We start from the raw sequence: 18,531 nt of genomic DNA, 5'->3' as shown, positions 1-18,531 counted from the left end.
TTTTTGAGTTCTATAAAATATACAGCGATTTACGTATTTTGTCGTGTCTTGTGGCATAGAAAATCCTTTTGCAACTTGGGTTATCAAAGCAACGTGCAAACGTTCTCAATATGTTGACTTAACATGCGCTAAACATTGTTTTGTGTTTGATGAGTGATGCTAAACGATGTGTGCAAACGCTCTCAACATGTTGAGTCTTCAAATGATATCGCGTAGGATCATGAGATAAAATACTCCACCATTAGCGTATATACAGGTACATAAACGGTTCAGTGACCAGGTAAATAACAACAATATAAGCTGCACAGGTAGTGTGCATGCTTTCGCTCACCATGTTGAGTGTGCTGTTTTAAAAACCAGAAGTTTCATTGCGCTATAAACAAAGTTGAGGTGCGGTTTGGTGACCATGGAACAAAGCAAATGTTGAGTGATGTTGAGTGGAAATTTTGAGCAAGTTCAAACTTCACTCAACAACGCTTAGCACCGCTTAATAGCTACTACTCAACTCTCCTAAACACGGTGTTGAACATGTTGAGCTCGTTGTTGAGTCTACATGTTAAGAGCCTTTGCAATTAGCGTTAGTGCGTCGGCGAATTCTACTTCAAAAAAGTTTGCCAACAGTTCTTGTAAGAAATTTACGTTACTGTTTCATTTAACGTCTAGTGCTAACTTGCATTTGAGTGAAGTGACTCTGTCTTTTGCTACATTTAATCTTGTTTCATAAAAGATCAATTTCCATGGATCCATCTAGGTTTTCCCGGATGTTTTTACGAAGCGTGAGTTAAAAAGGATTCAATTACACTGTCCATCTGAAGAGTGTAAATGGTTTGGTAAATACGAAGAATTGGAAGTGAGTTGCGTTAAGAAATTTATCAAAATATTGTTGTCCTACTTATTAAGTTTCTTTTTTGTCAGGGTCATTCTGAAGTTTGTGAGCATGCGCTCATTAGCTGTATACACAAGCAATGTAACATTCAGTTACCTCGCTCTCTTCTTGATGAACATTTGAAGAATGATTGTGAATATCGAAATGTAAAATGTGAATATTGTGGTAAAGATGTCCCGTATGCTTCACTTAAGGTAAGCAAAATATTTGTCCATTGATCACGGGAACACAGCAAGATGAGATAAATAGTCTGTGTCTTAATGTGTATCTTATTATACATCTGTATACTGATTATTGTTCTTACTTGGCAAAAAGAATCAACTCCTTTTTAACGCCTTTTAAGAAATTAGATTGAAATTTATATCCACCAAACAGTCGTTACCTTGTATTATTTTTTTTGCCATGTAGGATCACAAAGAAAATGTGTGTGAAAATGCATTCGTCACTTGTAAATATTGCAATCAAATGATACCCAGGAAGGATATTGAGCACCATGAAAGTACAATTTGTGATGAAGTGCCCACTGACTGTGAATTTCAAGCTATTGGATGCAGACATGACAAAGTAAGAATATTTGAACTATTTTACAATTTCATGTTTGCAACGATGAAACGTATCTGCAAAATTCTTTGACCAAAATTTAAATTTTATTGAAAGTTCCAAAGAATATAGCATTAACATTCCATGAAATTGACATTGTTCTTAACAAATCATTTATGCTTGCTCAATATATTAAAAAAAAGTTTTCTATTGAACCCTGACCCTCTTCCGTTTTTCGAGAATGAAATTTCTGTTTGTTTGTTTTTTCTGTGATACTTTGTGCTGCAATATGTAAAATAATTAGTTTGTAATGTTGTCAAACCGCTTTGACTTGTCAGAAAGTTGGTTTGTATAGGTTCTCTCTTTGAAAACGGGGCATGTTTGTGCATTCTTATTAATTTAATGATTTCAGTGCTTAGAGGAAACAAAATTTGTTCTTCATCATAATTAGATAAAGATAACCGAAAATAGTTGCAAATAACGCTATTTTGTGGAAAATAATGCTTTGCCATTATCTTTTTCTTTTTTCACAGACTTTAAAACGAAAGGAGATCCGTCATCATATGAAAGACAATCTAATTGATCACGTGAGCGCCTTGTTACGATATGTTATGGCATTTGTTACACAGTTAAGTAACTATGTACCACGTCCAGAGTTTACCACTGCTATTCAAAACCTGGGCAACCGAATCACTGCTGTTCGTGCCAATCTTTCAGACAAATTTTTCATGTTAGTTGGAAAACTTACAGGCTTAGAAAGGAGAATTGAGAGTCTAGAAAGTCTTTATGGGAGCAATAATAATAACACTCAATTGTCTGTAGATGGTTCCTCGATGCGTGAAAGGATTGCGACCCTCGAGCGGCAAGCAAGAGATAATTCATTCATTATAGTACAGTTTTACGAGCGTTTCGGCCATATTGACGAATCACTTGCGCGAGTTGAAGACATGGCTGACCAAGTCTCTGCTTTTTGTGTCAATCTCTTTGAAAAAGTGGAAATTTTAGAGCGTGAAGTGAGAGCTAATACATCTACTATACAATGGACTAGCGAGCGTTTGGACGAGGTAGACGAATTATGTGTGCAAAACCCGGCTATGGGAGCACAAAATGAGGCGCGCCAACTTTGATGAAATCATGCAAAGCAATTATTGCTATTTTTCGTGATTACTTGCCAATTTATTATTATTTTTCACTCCAGTAAATGATTTTTATTCTATTCAGTTTTACATTTTAGTAATTTTGAAGAATGTTCATTGTATTTTTTATTGTATCATCCATCCACGATACCCTTGTAAATTAATAATACACTTGTGCTGATATTATGCTATATTGTATTGTAAATGTAATTTAACATGCAGCTTTGATATAGCAAGATCATAAAATGATGTCCATTTATTTGTAATTTATATTTCTGTAAGTTTTATCTGAAAACCCGACGTTTATACAACGCTCATACAACGTTTATCCGACGTTCATTTAACATACAATAAATGATGCATTATTTGTGAAATCATAAAACTGCCTTTCCAATGATACTTTGCAGTGCGTTTTTTAATATACATATTTACAAAAATGCTAATTAAGTCGATTCCAATAAGTTGCAATTTCGCACCTGCAACAAAATAACATATATGATTATTAGAAAATGGTCGTCTATACATCATTTTTATATGTCTTACCACCTACAACAACATTGACATATTTGTCTGTAAAAGATGCCATTTAAATGGAAAACTGAATCGTCTGCTTACGTACGTCGGACAAAAGAAATTATCTCGCGCTACAACGTCATCTCATACGCACGAGAAACAAAACAAGTGAACAAAACTTTAATCGCTACGGCACCTTTTTCACATTTAACCAACACTTGCTTTTTATATAAATAATAAAACAATCATTGAATTGGGTTTTCACGTAATATAAAAAAAATATCAAGTCATCAATGTGTAACACTATCTGCCTCAGCGTTGGTAGATTGAACAAACCTTGGCCTTCATAAGTCTTAATTCATATACTATTTCATTCAATAATTGTTTAATATCACGCTAAGCAAATTGTATATTATAAGTCTAATCATGCTGTTTGAGTTAACTAAATTTAAAACTTGCACAAATCTAATACCTGCACTACAATGAACGTTTTTAAAGGTACGGCATTATGTATATGTGTCCATTCCATTTTGCTTCACTTATAATTGAAGGACAATGAAAGACACATGCTCACTTTCTTTAAGTGCACATGCCAATAATGTTATTGTGTATTTTTCTCAACTTACACAGACAAGAAAATACAAATATGTTAACTATGAAAGTAGGGAGTAAAATAAGTTGAGTTCTCCCTGTCTAAGTTGAGAAAATCAAACAAAGAAAAAATGGCATCTATATACTTTACCCAGCAATCTATGATGATAATGACATGTTACCTTAAATCTGGAACCACCTTGCTTGCCTGGAGCATATTTTAAAAATTCGGCAATTTGCTCTTCAACGTTGGCCTCGCTGCATCCTTTATGAGCTTTGAGGCAGGCTTCTAACAAGTGAAACGAAACAAAAAAGACATACTTTATATAAATTGCATAGATAAAACACTAAATCATTTTCGTAAGCTGAATGATAAACAACAATTCATTATAGTGACATATGCAAAACAGTCTAATGTATTAACCTTTAAAACTTGCAACAATATTCCTTATGACAAGGAGCAACATAAATGGCTGTTTTTCCAATTTATTAACGAGAAAAGAGACAAAACATGGTACTGCTGCAGCAATCATTATCGTCTAATTTTGTTTACTTGTTATAACTTTGCCGAGGGCAAGGTGTTGAAATGGTCGCTTGCTTTTCTGCCTTTTAAACTATATTGGGACCATAGACTATTTGTTCCCAGCTTTGTCATAATTCTTCTAACACTGTTTGCACAGGTGTTTGCGCTCAGTGCTACCAAAAACTGCAGCTAGTAAAGAGAGTAAAAGATAAATTATATGGAAAAGTTCAATTTAGACATATACATATAACCATTTTGATATCGAATTGCAAAACAAAACCATCCAAAGTGAATGGTGATAGCTTTTAGAAAGACCAATTTCTTCGTTAAAATTTTTCAGCACAAATAAAACGACACACTCCTAAGAGCCGTTTGTAGTATAGTAACGTATTTAAATCAATCAGAACACGACAATGCTCTCACAAAAAACACGATGCTAGATTCATAGAGTTTAATCAAATAATATGACCCCCTAACGTCACGAAAATCGTCACTAAAATTACGTTTCAGACTTTGAAAAACGTGCATGTTTTCAAGCTTCAAACACAAATGGTAGAAAAAAAGTAAATATTTTGTTACGTAATTGCAAATGAAAGAATCGTTTTCACGTTTCCAAACCGATAAAAAGGAAGGGCTATGCCTTCCTTTGACAGATTTTTTTACGTAACACTTGAAAGAATCATGCATAAAAAATAGGCAGTGCCAATAAATATTACTAAATACGTATGGGTGGTTAACTTTCCAAAACTTACCAACTTTCTTCTGGACTTTTCTTCATCATGACTAGAGGATAGCTCTTCAAGTTCTTCAACCGAATCTAAGGGATTAGGTACAAAATCTTCCAAAATTTCGTGCTCGTCTACACCTTTCGTAGCGCTGAACAGAGCACGCATTACTGACAACGCTTCTTCTTGCTTATCAATTAATGTTTCCAGTTTGGTGAGAACTTATCTTTGGAAGCATACAAGATAGATAAGAAAATAATAGAATAACTTATGTATAATCTACGTAATATCTTAAAAATATAAAACCTTACAACATGCTGAAAAGAAAATTCAAATAAAACTCGCATCAAATTGCTAATTGAATACACGTACATAGTAACAACGCTATTCAAAAACTATGTATTGTAAAATAGGTACCATTGATGTTTGGTTGAGAACGTCTTCCTTCAGGTGTTATGTTCATAAAACTTGTCGAAGGCGTTTCGTGCGATGAAAGGTCATGCGCCTCTGCAAAGCAATCACGTGTTGCAGTTAGTTGTGAAGAAAAAAACATTTCAAACGACACGAAATGAACGTAAATGAAAACGTAACAACAAGATATGCAATAATGAATTGTAAGAAAAGCTTGCCTAAGACACCACTGTTTCGTTGAGAATGTCTTTCTCTTGTTGTGACTGTTGTAGGAATTTCTTGTGAAGAGACGTTGCTTGTATCTACAGAGAAGACACGTACTGGGTTTAACATATATCTTTATTGCACGCACGAACGCCATTTAAATTAAGGCACTACAAGTTTCAAAAGTCAGAAACAGAAAGGTGACTAAAATAAAAACCTCGAGAAAGTTTCATTTAGTAGTTTGATAGCAAACACTGAGAATTAGATTTAAGCGAATGTATTTGGATTAAATCCTGGTGAACACAACTGTAATTTTAACTATAACTAACATTTTGTCAACTAATTACAACATTTTAAAGGACCAACGCCTACAGCACCTGTAGAACATTCATAAGCCCTATGATGCAACGATGGACGTAGAAAAACAGTAAATGTACCATACGAATGTTAAAGTTATTTAAAAAGAATCAATCAAAATTATTTCAACATTTTAGTCAACATAATACATGAAAGTTGCTGATTAGTCAGTTCTGATGACAGAAAACTTACCACTACGCTGAGATGGTGTCCTACTAGTAGATGTGGAACTTATTGCATGATTCTTTGTGTTTAGATTTTTTCTAAATGGGAATACATCTTGATGTATGCAACAAAGTGCGAGCGCAACTAGGAAAATTTGAATCACCATTATCCTTAGGAAGAGAAAGTAAACCATCAACAGCATTTTGCTTAATTTAGTACTCATTCACCAAATCAACTAACCCATCTTGAAAAGAAACATTTAAACTATCATCTTCAAAATCAGAAGAATCAGAAAAATGCCTTTCTCGAATATCTGCATTCACATGTACTAAAGAATCAGATTTCCCATGGCAAAAAGAAACTTCTAAAATATCAACTTCACCAGAAACAGCACAGTCATTTTCCCCAATATCACAATCATTAAGACCAACTTTTAAAGAGAAAGAACTTTGTTTAGGACTGTCAATGGTTCAAGTTGATTTTTTGTAAAGGTTGTGAATGTCCAAGGTCATTATCAAAAACATTATTGAACAGATTACTACAGCCATCATCATTAGGCATTGCATCACTGCATCTTAAAGCTTTATTAGCAGCAATCCAGTTTTTTCTATATTGCACCCGGTCACGTTTCATTATGATATGAACTAAAATAAATAATAAAATGTAACTGTCACTCTATTTATTTTTGATTGATTTAAACATATCCTAATGTTACAACCCATTCCCCCTAAGTGCTAGTGATCACAACATTAAGTAAAATGTTTTAATAAAAAAATGATAATTCCCATTCACAGGTCATGGTAACTTATATGTCTCCTCAACCATTTGTAACATATTCTCTTCTTTACATGCATGTATCATATCTAATTTATACATAACCCTAAAATTTTAAGTATAACAATATCGTTTACTTGCTAACAACAGCAAATGGAAAATGTTTTAAGCAACTAAATAAAAATAATTTAACTGACATTGCAAGCTTACTAAAGAAATAGGCGAAGTTAATAAACCAATCTAAGAGATAAAAAAGTGGGTTGTAAACTACATATTGTCTTGAATGCAATAATTGGACAAACGATACTTACTAGTATTATAAAGCAACCATGCATTGTTATGAATAAACATTCAATTACCTCTTTGTAAAATTATATCACTGTTTAAAAACTGCTGTGATTTGCAAAATTTAGAAAGTACAACTATTTTAAGGTTTAAGGCTACGTGATTCTTAATCAAAAACATTTTGTAAATCACATAATCACATAACCCTATGTTAAAAAATATCAATCATCACCGCTTATCAGTCAGTCAGTTAATATAATTCGGTTAATTCCAGATATGCTTTTTGAACTATAAACATCAGTCGCGTGACTGATTTGACATACCCTAGATCCGTCCCTGCATGTTATGACAATAACAACCATACGTACTGATGAATACCATATCCAAATGCTGTAGCAAGGTGTAGTGATAATATTATCTTTATAAAATAAAAATAGAAATTAAAACTAAGAATAAACTAAGCTTAGTAAATTTGTTTGTTCCTACACTAATATACCCGGACTCATAAAGTAACGGCAAAAGTAACATACGACAATCTCTAGATTATAAAGAATGATAAAATAAAGGTACTTACCACAATTTTACGCATTGAAACATATTCTAGATCATAACTGCCTCTAAACTTGGAAAGCGAGCTGTATTATCTTGTCTTGACAACTATTAGGCAAATTCGATTCTTGCACGAGCGATTTTCAAATGAACACGAACGCCGATATTTTACAGGTATCGAAATAATTTTGATGTCAAATTGATTTAAATAACTTTATTTATCCATGACAGATATTTGAGATAAGTAAAACGAAATGCCTTAAATATTCGAAAATCCTTGTTTGTAAACGTTATCCGCCAAACATTTCTATAGTAATTTGTATCTCTAGTGGGTAACCGGAAGTGCATTTTGCATATATAATTAGGCTTCACATTTAAAAGAAAAGCTCAAAATAATTCGCGATTTCGCTGCCAAGCAAGAAACCCGATGTAGTGTTCATCGCAGAAATACACATGATACTTGTAATCTTGAGATATCTGAGTATAACATTGTTTATAAAACAAAGCTTTTGGACTACATGGAGATGGTGTATATGTCTATATATAAAAAAAATTTATTCAGTTTACAGTTCTTGACTAATTTAGTTTGAGGCTTTTTGGGTTAAAATTATGCCAATCAACTAGTTAAAAACTAATTAGTTAATTCAATTACAGCAATGGACATTTTTATATTCTTTGTGTGAAGTCGTTTTGAATTGTGCTTTTAATAGACTTAACTTTTGCCATCTTACGGATCAATTCTGATTACCAGGAGACAGCTTGAAATATACCTAAATGATACAACCAAACATCGGACATGATCTTAACAAATCTTTATAGTTTCTACAATAAGAATTCTATATCAACTTTCCTTCATTTAATTTATCAGAATATAATGTAATGTTATCTTATCAAGGCGTGAGATTTACTTTTCCCAACATTTAAACCAACGAACGCCTGTTTTGCCTTATTCAACTTAAACAAGCAAATGAAACAAAAGTTCCACAATATGATATTGTGAATTTTCATGTATAAGACGAACTCTTAATTATGGAGCTAAGGTTTTTTTTAACAAACTTCCAAAATACCAAGGAAACGGTAATAAAATTCAAACATGTTAATAAAACAATAAAACTCATAAGGCCGTATCTTTGCTTTACATAACAATAAACTTTTAATGTTTTAAATTCAGTTGCACAAAATAATTTGCCACGTATCAACTCAAAGGACAAAGCCATTTGACGCTTAACTTTTCAGAACGTTAAGTGATTTGAAAGATCGAATGTTCAAAGCCTCAATCATCGACCAGTAAAAGGTTTGTAAGACAAAAGACAAAGAATTATCGTGTGTAAACGATGTATAAATGAGATCTTAAATGAAAGTTGTTCGTCAAATATAATTAATACACTTTTAATAAATATTAGTCTCAACCTAGTACAATAAGATATACATCATAGATACCCGTAGCAACTTGTGATCCTGTAGTTGCACACCAATTAAACAAAGTTACAAATACAAACAATTTGCTTACCGAAAAATCACTGTCATCTAAACGAAGGCGTGTTTATCGTGATGTGTCGCTTGCTAAGAAATTCAAATTGCTTGCTCGCATGCAGTTATATTTATCTTTGGGTCCGGACGGTATATTTATAAAATATGTGTTATTTCATTATACTTGTGATAGTATGAAATCACATTTATGAATCCGGAAGATAATTTAGTTTGAAATTGCAAATGGACTCATGCATGTCATCATTGAATAGTTTAGATATTTAAGTCGTATTTGAAGTAGAAATATTGATCAGGAAGTGTGTTATCTTTGTGATAAGCTAATTTGTAAGTCCTTATTAAATGCGGCTAAAAATTTGCTAATCTTTTTAACGTTACAATTGTCTTTCGTCAAGCTTTGGTTGCGAAGGTTCATGTATGCAAATTCATCGCATTATACTTACAATAAATTTAAAACAGATATGAGTATTACAACTTAATTTTCTTTTCAATACTTCCACTTTATGATCATAGTTCCAAAATATCTTAAAACGGTATAATTTAGTAAAATTCATACTTATTTCTATTGATCAATTTGTTCCAAATTATAATCAAACTTATAAAAAAAAAACAATAAAAATCATAAAACCATATCTTTGCTTTACATAACAATCTATTCTTAAGATGTTTTAAATTCCGTAGCACAAAATAAATTTCCACTTATCGACTCAAAGGAAGAACATATGATGCTTAAGTTGTCAGAACTTTAAATCTTTCTAAAAGTTCAACTGCTCAAGGCTACACGCCGTTAACCAGTAAAAGGTTTTAAGACAAAAACAAATAATTTTCATGCTTGACTGTGACGTATAAATGTGACCTATGGAAGTTTGTAAATTCTGTAATTGTAGATAAATCAAAGGAATTTACAATTCCAAACAAGAACAATATGCTTACCAAAAACAAATCACTGCCATCTTAAACAAGGTAAGGCTTATTTTAAAGTATATTTTATTATTTATGACTCACCATGAAGTACATTTTCTTTAAAATCACAAATGGACTCTTGCATGTCATCATTGAATAGTTTAGGTATTTAAGTCGTTTTAGAAGTAGAAATATTGATCAGCAATTGTGTTTATCTTTGTCATAAACTATAGTATCGCTTGTTCGATTTTGTAAGTCCACATTTTAAATGGGACTAAAGAATTTTGCTTATCTTTGTGACGTTGCAATTGTCTTTCGTCGATGCTAAGTTGTTGACGCTAGGGTTGATATGTGCAAATTCATAACATTAAATAAAACAATACTGAAGATCGCTGATTTTCTATCAACTTGATAATCTTATAAGTACAGCTATTCAATCAAGCAATTCTGCACATATGTGTAAAAGGAAGCATGCATATGTGACGACATTCGTGTCAAGTGTCCTGAGATATGAATATTACAACTTGTTAATTCCTTTTAACCCTTCCACTTAATTGTGATATTAACAAACTAACAAATCTTCATGATTCAAACTTAAACCTTATCATTGTTCTTTGATTTCAACTACTCCTAATAGTTTTGTAAAGTTTTGATATTAAACTTTTGAAAGTGTTTTGGTCATTATATCACTAAACATGTCTTCTGTTTGGCAACACTTGAAAGAAAAGATGTTATTTTTGACGTGTTGTCACACATAGCGATACGACAAATCTACAGTGGGTGACCAAAAAAAACTGTCCCCGTAATGAAATATGAGTTTTGTTTATTAAATTCAGGAAATCAAAAAACTGTTCAGAAATAATCGTAATAAAAACAACATTTATAGTAAACGACAATACTTAAGCAGTAATTTACAAAAAACTGTGCATGTGCAGAAATGTCGACAGTCCTGCAATATTGAAATAATTCGTCATGTTTATATATTGCAACAAAAATCAACACAAACATCAAGCAATTTTTAAAACCAACGCAACGTATACATCAAAATAAAGATGTTGAATTGTTAAGAGTGACGAAGAAGATGCCGTTTGCAGATATATCAAAATAAAAAAGGCGAAGGGATCGTAAAAAATTCAATATATGCTAAATGCTGGAGTCAATGTTTGTGATTAGGAAGTTGCACAGAAGTTTCTACTCGGTTACTGTGAAGTAAAATACTGAGTTCAAAGTTGAGGTTAACTTGAGATTATAATCACACTTCCTAGGTGTAGAAAAAAACAACAGACCACTGAGAGAAGGATTATCTTCATTGCTGAAACCTCGAAGTTAGGTACCCTATTAAAGATTTCTTTTTAAATCTTATAGTTCCAGATTTTAATTGCTGCCTTTAGATAATCTTTGTAGCTTTGAAAATGTCTTTTGTTGATGCTAAGGTTTATTTATGCAAAGTTTCGTGGTATTGAATAGTTAAAAAACTGAAATTCTCTGATTTCCTCATCAATCTGATTTTGAATATTTTTATAAAAATATCAATACAGTTAGGCAATCAAATAATTCTGGACATCACGTAATACATCAGTGAAATCACAAACTGTGCATCCGCCGTTTCTTACGTCACTTCTGGTATTCAAGACAAAGACAAAACATAAATTTTCATATGACTTTGCAAGCTCTCTAGACTAGTCTTTATTCAAGCTAAAGCTTGATTTACTATGTCCTCTGAATGCCAGCTGTTTTTTAAACAAATAAAATACATGTTGTTAATATTTGTCTCCTTTTTTCTGCCTTTTATCCTCATTATGACGTTTCACAGCCTTCTTGTCTTTCAGAATATAACTTCATGATTACCATCCTTGTCCATAGTGTTTAACACTTGCAAATATGAAAAGATAATTTCATTTTTTATGATTCTCGAAAACGTCGCAAAATGATGCCTTTTCATACATAGCCAATGCTGTTTGCAACAGCACACAATCAAAAAAACAATTTTTAATTTCTCCCTTATCAAAACTGTTAGAATCTGCTATCTCTTAGTTTTCTTTTCAGTCGGTGCGTACCATCTAGAAGGGTTACAAGTTACGAACATTCTGATCTAAAGCATTTTGCGAACAAAAAATTCTTCGTAAAAGCTCAGAAAAATTATATCTGAAAACTTTAATCGTATTTATAGATACACGTTTTAAAAAAGTCACGCACGACCAAAAGGCAATATTCATCATTTGAGTTTACGTAAATGATCACTTCAAAACGCGTTATTATATCAACATAGATTAAAAATTCTCATTTCATATCAAAATTTATTCAAAATAGTCCATTATTTGCTTCAGGTTTTGCTTTATATCATAGTGGTTCATGATCTTAAAATTGATTAAGAATTTTACCATTGCCAATCAATTGTCGTATATAGCCAAGAAAAACAATATCTTGTGTTACAACATGTTGTAAAACAAATATATTTATAAAGTCAAGTTTGAATAAATGCGTTAGAATCTATAAAATTAAATAAACATAAACCTTTATAAGTTCAAAAAAAGCCATTAGCTACAACATTAAAAGATAATCTTAGATACAAATGCATGACATTCACGAATGACTATACAAATTATTTAAATATATATTCTTATGTTTGTTTGGTAACGTAAACTTTAAGGTGAAATATCATGTTTTTTAATTTTTTCGAAGGTTGTTTGAGAGGATACTGCAGTTGGTAAAACTGTAGCATACATGCTCTTCTTCATTATTAGTTTTTAGGTTCTTTTGTAATTTTAGTACGTTTTTGGTGAAGTTAAATCAATTAACAAATAATTAACAAATTTTTGAATTGCTTGATTTTTATCTTGTTGATACATACCAAATTTTTGTACAGATGGAATCGTCAGGAATAAGATATCTGTCGTACATTCAGCAAATAATTAATGTGGTACAAAAGGAACTTGCTCAGTTTTTCACTAAACAATGGAACTCTCGTTACAAATCATCTCATGGAGAATGGGATGACACACACAACAGTGGTAACAAATTTTACACTTTGGAATCAGGAAGAAAATTAGACCAAAAAACACGACAAAAATATCAGGATGGAGACACCAGTAAGTGGGACGGTACGATATTATTTGATGCAATAATTTTTTCAAATTCAATTGGAAAGAATCTTGACAAAAAAACAAAGGATGCTGTTCATGCACTTCGCTGTGAAAGAAACAAGTACGCACATTGGTATGAAAGGGAATGCTCAGATGATGATTTTGATGATATAGTCAATGTAATTGAAAAATCATTTCAAGATTTGAAATTTTCTCTCGATGAAATCATTGAAATAAAAAATCATCGAAACTGTTTCAATTCATTCCAAGTTCTTCCTTCAAAACCTAATCATTTTTTCGTTGAACGCACTGAATTACGAGATAAAATTATAAAAGATCTTGAACAATTAAGAAATGACAACATTGATAAACTGACATATTTTTACATCACTGGTAATCCTGGCAGTGGTAAATCACAACTTGCAAGACAGGTTTGTGAAAAAGTATCGTTTGATTGGAAAAATAGAACTTCGTTTGTAATGACTCTCGATGGGAAAAATGAGGAATCTCTTTTAAAAACTTACTGTGAACTTGAATACCGTTTAAACTGTGACAAGTATATGATTAAAAAATTTGAAGTTGAAAACTGTTTTATCATTGACAAAGTGAAGAATTTGCAATCGTTAGTATCCACACGATTAAAATTCTGGCAAAATTGGTTGATCATTGTAGACAACGTGGTACAGCTCTGCAAAATTTCTTCATTACTTCCCCAAGTAGGTGATCCAATGTGGATAAATGGACAAATCATAGTAACTATCCAGAACACAGATGCCGTACCTCAAGATGATAAGTTTAACAAACATATTTCTATCAGAAGTGGAATAAATGATAGGGAATGTTTTCAACTGTTGAAGCATTACACTGAAAATGAATATGCTGATGATCAATTGTTGAATGAAGTATCGCACGCATTAGATCGTCAACCGCTGGCTTTGGCTGCTGCTGGTTGTTATGTCAGTCGTGTAAAAAAAGCAAACTCTACATTTACTTGGAGTCAATATTTGGAGGAAATATTTTCAGAAGAACAAGAAATCATGGACGCCACTTTTCTTAAATTTAACTCGGTATTTCCTAGAAGTATGTTACAAGCTTCACTTTTAGCTGTCAGACAAAATGCTGAAGAATCCTCATTATTGGCAAATGTTATTAACTTTTTTTCTATGATATCGTTTGATCCTATACCACGAGAAATTGTTATTTGTTATGTGCAAAAAATTGATCCCAAACACTCAAAAGAAGATATATGTCTTTGTTTAAAGGACTGCTCATTGTTCTTGCATTCAGAAAATAATGACATTAGTATACATCGCATTGTCCATGAAGCAATTATCGTTTATCAATCTGAACACTTAAATAAAGAATGCAAAATAGAACAAATTTGCAATTTGCCTTCTCTTCAATCAAATGTTAACCAAATATTTCAAGCACTTTACTTGTTTAAAGAGAGAGACGACGAAAGCAAATTGATGCCACATCTTGAAAAAATTCTTCAATTAATAAGGAGCAACAAGAGAAAAATCAACATGAATAATTTACAAGTTTTCCAATATTTTATTGACAGATTAAGACATTTTGGAAAATACGATCTTGCTCTTGAACTAATGAAAAAATTTAAATCAGAAGAACGTAGTTATGACAAAGCATGGTATTTTAGTATCCTCGGTCTTTTATACCATGACACTGGAAAATATAGCAAAGCTAAAGAGTTTCATGAAAAAGCTCTGGAAATTCGAAAACAATCCTTCGGTCCAAATCGTGTTGAAGTCGCTGCGTCTTTAAATAATCTTGGTTTGGTGTATTGGGAAACTGGAAACTATGACAAAGCTATAGAGTTTTACGAAAAAGCTCTGGAAATTCAAAAACAATCGTTAGGTCCAAATCATGTTGATGTCGCTGCGTCTCTATACAATCTTGGTACTGTGCTTCAAAAAACTGGAAACTACGACAAAGCTAAAAAGGTTCACGAAAAAGCTCTGGAAATTCAAAAACGATTGTTAGGTCCAAATCATGTTGATGTTGCTCAGTCTTTAAACAATATTGGTTTGGTGTATTATGCTACTGGAAACTACGACAAAGCTAAAGAGGTTCACGAAAAAGCTCTGGAAATTCGAAAACGATCGTTCGGCTTTAATCATGTTGATGTCTCTGCGTCTTTATACAATCTTGGTATTGTGTATTATGATACTGGAAAGTACGACAAAGCTATAAATTTTTACGAAAAAGCTCTAGAAATTCGAAAACGATTGTTAGGTCCAAATCATGTTGATGTCGCTGCGTCTCCAAACAATCTTGGTACTGCGCTTCAAAAAACTGGAAACTACGACAAAGCTAAAAAGGTTCACGAAAAAGCTCTGGAAATTCGAGAACAATCGTTATGTCCAAACCATGTTGATGTTGCTCAGTCTTTAAACAATCTTGGCATTGTTTATTATGATACTGGAAAGTACGACAAGGCCATGGAATTTTACAAAAAGGCTCTGGAAATAATAAAACAATCGTTAGGTCCAAATCATATTGATGTTGCTGACTCTTTAAACAATCTTGGTGCTGTGTATTATGTTACTGGAAAGTACGACAAGGCCATAGAGGTTCACAAAAAAGCTCTGGAAATTCGAAAACAATCGTTAGGTTCAAATCATGTTGATGTTGCTCAGACTTTAAACAATATTGGTTTGGTGTATTATGATACTGGAAAGTACGACAAAGCTATAGAATTTTACGACAAAGCTCTAGAAATTCGAAAACGATCGTTAGGTCCAAATCATGTTGATGTTGCTCAGTCTTTAAACAATGTTGGTTTGGTGTATTATGATACTAGAAACTACGACAAAGCTAAAGAGGTTCACGACAAAGCTCTAGAAATTCGAGAACAATCGTTAGGTCCAAATCATGTTGATGTTGCTCAGTCTTTAAACAATCTAGGTTTGGTGTATTATGAAACTGGAAACTACGACAAATCCATAGAGTTTTACGAAAAAGCTCTGGAAATTCGAAAACGATCGTTCTGCTTTAATCATGTTGATGTCTCTGCGTCGTTATACAATCTTGGTATTGTGTATTATGATACTGGAAAGTACGACAAAGCTATAGAGTTTTACGAAAAAGCTCTAGAAATTCGAAAACGATCGTTAGGCCCGAATCATGCTGATGTTGCTGACTCTTTAAACAGTCTTGGCATTGTGTATAATGATACTGGAAAGTACGACAAGGCCATAGAGTTTCACAAAAAGGCTCTGGAAATAATAAAAGAATCGTTAGGTCAAAATCATATTGATGTCACTGCGTCTTTACACAATCTTGGTAATGTGCTTGAAAAAACTGGAAACTACGACAAAGCTAAAGAAGTTTACGAAAAAGCTCTGGAAATTCGAGAACAATCGTTAGGTCCAAATCATGTTGATGTTGGTCAGTCTTTAAATAATCTTGGTTTGGTGTATTATGAAACTAGAAACTACGACAAATCTATAGAGTTTTACGAAAAAGCTCTGGAAATTCGAAAACGATCGTTATGTCCAAATCATGTTCTTATTGCTACAACTTTAAACAATCTTGGCATTGTCTATTATGATACTGGAAACTTCGACAAAGCCATAGAGTTTCACAAAAAAGCTCTGGAAATAAAAAAACAATCGTTAGGTCAAAATCATATTAATGTCGCTGCGTCTTTAAACAATCTTGGTACTGTACTTAAAAAAACTGGAAACTACGACAAAGCTATAGAGTTTTACGAAAAAGCTCTGGAAATTCGAGAACAATCGTTAGGTCCAAATCATGTTTATGTTGCTCAGTCTTTAAACAATCTTGGTTTGGCGTATTATGAAAATCGAAACATCGACAAAGCTAAAGAGGTTCACGAAAAAGCTCTGGAAATTCGAGAACAATCGTTAGGTCCAAATCATGTTTATGTTGCTCAGTCTTTAAACAATCTTGGTTTGGTGTATTATGAAGCTGGAAACTTCGACAAGGCTAAAGAGGTTCACGAAAAAGCTCTAGCAATTCGAAAGCAATCGTTAGGTCCAAATCATGTTGATGTTGTTGATTCTTTAATCAATCTTGGTAATGTGTATTATAATACTGGAAACTACGACAAAGCTATAGAGTTCAATAAAAAGGCTCTGGAAATTCGAAAACAATCGTTAGGTCCAAATCATGTTGATGTCGCTGCGTTATTACACAATCTTGGTTTGGTGTATTATGATACTGGAAAGTACGACAAAGCTAAAGAGGTTCACGAAAAAGCTCTGGAAATTCAAGAACAATCGTTAGGTCCAAATCATGTTCATGTTGCTCAGTCTTTAAACAATCTTGGTTTGGTGTATCATGAAGCTGGAAACTTCGACAAGGCTAAAGAAGTTCACGAAAAAGCTCTAGAAATTCGAAAGCAATCGTTAGGTCCAAATCATGTTGATGTCGCTATGTCTTTAAACAATCTTGGTAAGGTGTTTTATGAAACTAGAAACTACGACAATGCTATAGAGTTTTACGAAAAAGCTCTGGAAATTAAAAAAAAATCGTTAGGTCCAAATCATGTTGATGATGCTGATTCTTTAATCAATCTTGGTAATGTGTATTATAATACTAGAAAGTACGACAAAGCTGTAAAATTTTACGAAAAAGCTCTAGAAATTCGAAAACAGTCGTTAGGTCTAAATCATGTTGATGTTGCTGTTTCTTTAAACAATCTTGGGTTGGTGTTTTATAAAACTGGAAATTACGACAAAGCTAAAGAGGTTCACGAAAAAGCTCTAGAAATTCGAGAACAATCGTTAGGTCCAAATCATGTTGATGTTGCTGATTCTTTAAAGAATCTTGGTGATGTGTATTATAATACTGGAAACTACGACAAAGCTATAGAGTTCAACAAAAAGGCTCTGGAAATTCGGAAACAATCGTTGGGTCCAAAACATGTTGATGTCGCTGCGTTTTTAAACAATCTTGGTACTGTTTTTTTTTACTCTGAAGGTGACTACCGCTAAGGTTGTCGAAACGTCAGTCAACAACAACAAAAACAGTCCTTCTTAGGACCATACTATCATCACTATCATCACTATTTTTCGTGTGTCAATTTAATTTTCAGTTATAGTTTCATTTCAAAAAGAAATTTCACATGAAACTTTACTTTACAATGTATATTTAATAATAATTTCATTATATATGTACGTATTTTATTTATTTTCATTCTAAAAGCGTAAATGAAATGTAAAAAGCACTTTCCCACCCGTGGCCCAGCGCTACCACCACTGATCTTATAATAGTCAGGATGTAGTTTTTATAGTTAGCAAAAAAGTGAAGCCGAATTATATATGCAAAAATTCATTTTCGGATACCACAGGAGATAAAAACAAATGACATATCTTTCGAATATTTAATGCATTTCACGACCTTTTACTAATCT

The 18,531-nt window shown here is 32.5% G+C and overlaps 1 protein-coding gene and 2 long non-coding RNA genes across 3 annotated transcripts in view; 2 read left to right on the top strand and 1 right to left on the bottom strand.

Annotated features, from left to right (window-relative positions):
• The window catches only part of LOC124449663 (serine/threonine-protein kinase/endoribonuclease IRE1-like), a 91,346-nt gene that overhangs the window by 64,569 nt on the left and 8,246 nt on the right, over nucleotides 1-18,531 (top strand). The gene's annotated exons all lie outside the window — the stretch shown is intronic.
• LOC124449710 lies at nucleotides 6,389-7,904 on the bottom strand. Its single transcript, XR_006949523.1, has 3 exons — nucleotides 7,685-7,904; nucleotides 7,434-7,528; nucleotides 6,389-6,695 (listed from the first exon to the last, which is right to left on the bottom strand). It is a non-coding gene; the product is annotated as an uncharacterized LOC124449710 (long non-coding RNA).
• On the top strand, nucleotides 16,352-17,654 carry LOC124449745. Its single transcript, XR_006949564.1, has 2 exons — nucleotides 16,352-16,394; nucleotides 17,529-17,654. It is a non-coding gene; the product is annotated as an uncharacterized LOC124449745 (long non-coding RNA).

The sequence above is a fragment of the Xenia sp. Carnegie-2017 genome, unplaced genomic scaffold, assembly GCF_021976095.1.
Source record: "Xenia sp. Carnegie-2017 unplaced genomic scaffold, XeniaSp_v1 HiC_scaffold_23, whole genome shotgun sequence".
Taxonomy (NCBI): domain Eukaryota; kingdom Metazoa; phylum Cnidaria; class Anthozoa; order Malacalcyonacea; family Xeniidae; genus Xenia; species Xenia sp. Carnegie-2017.
The sequence above is the reverse complement of the archived record's forward strand: the minus strand, read 5'-3'. Positions and strand labels throughout refer to the sequence as shown.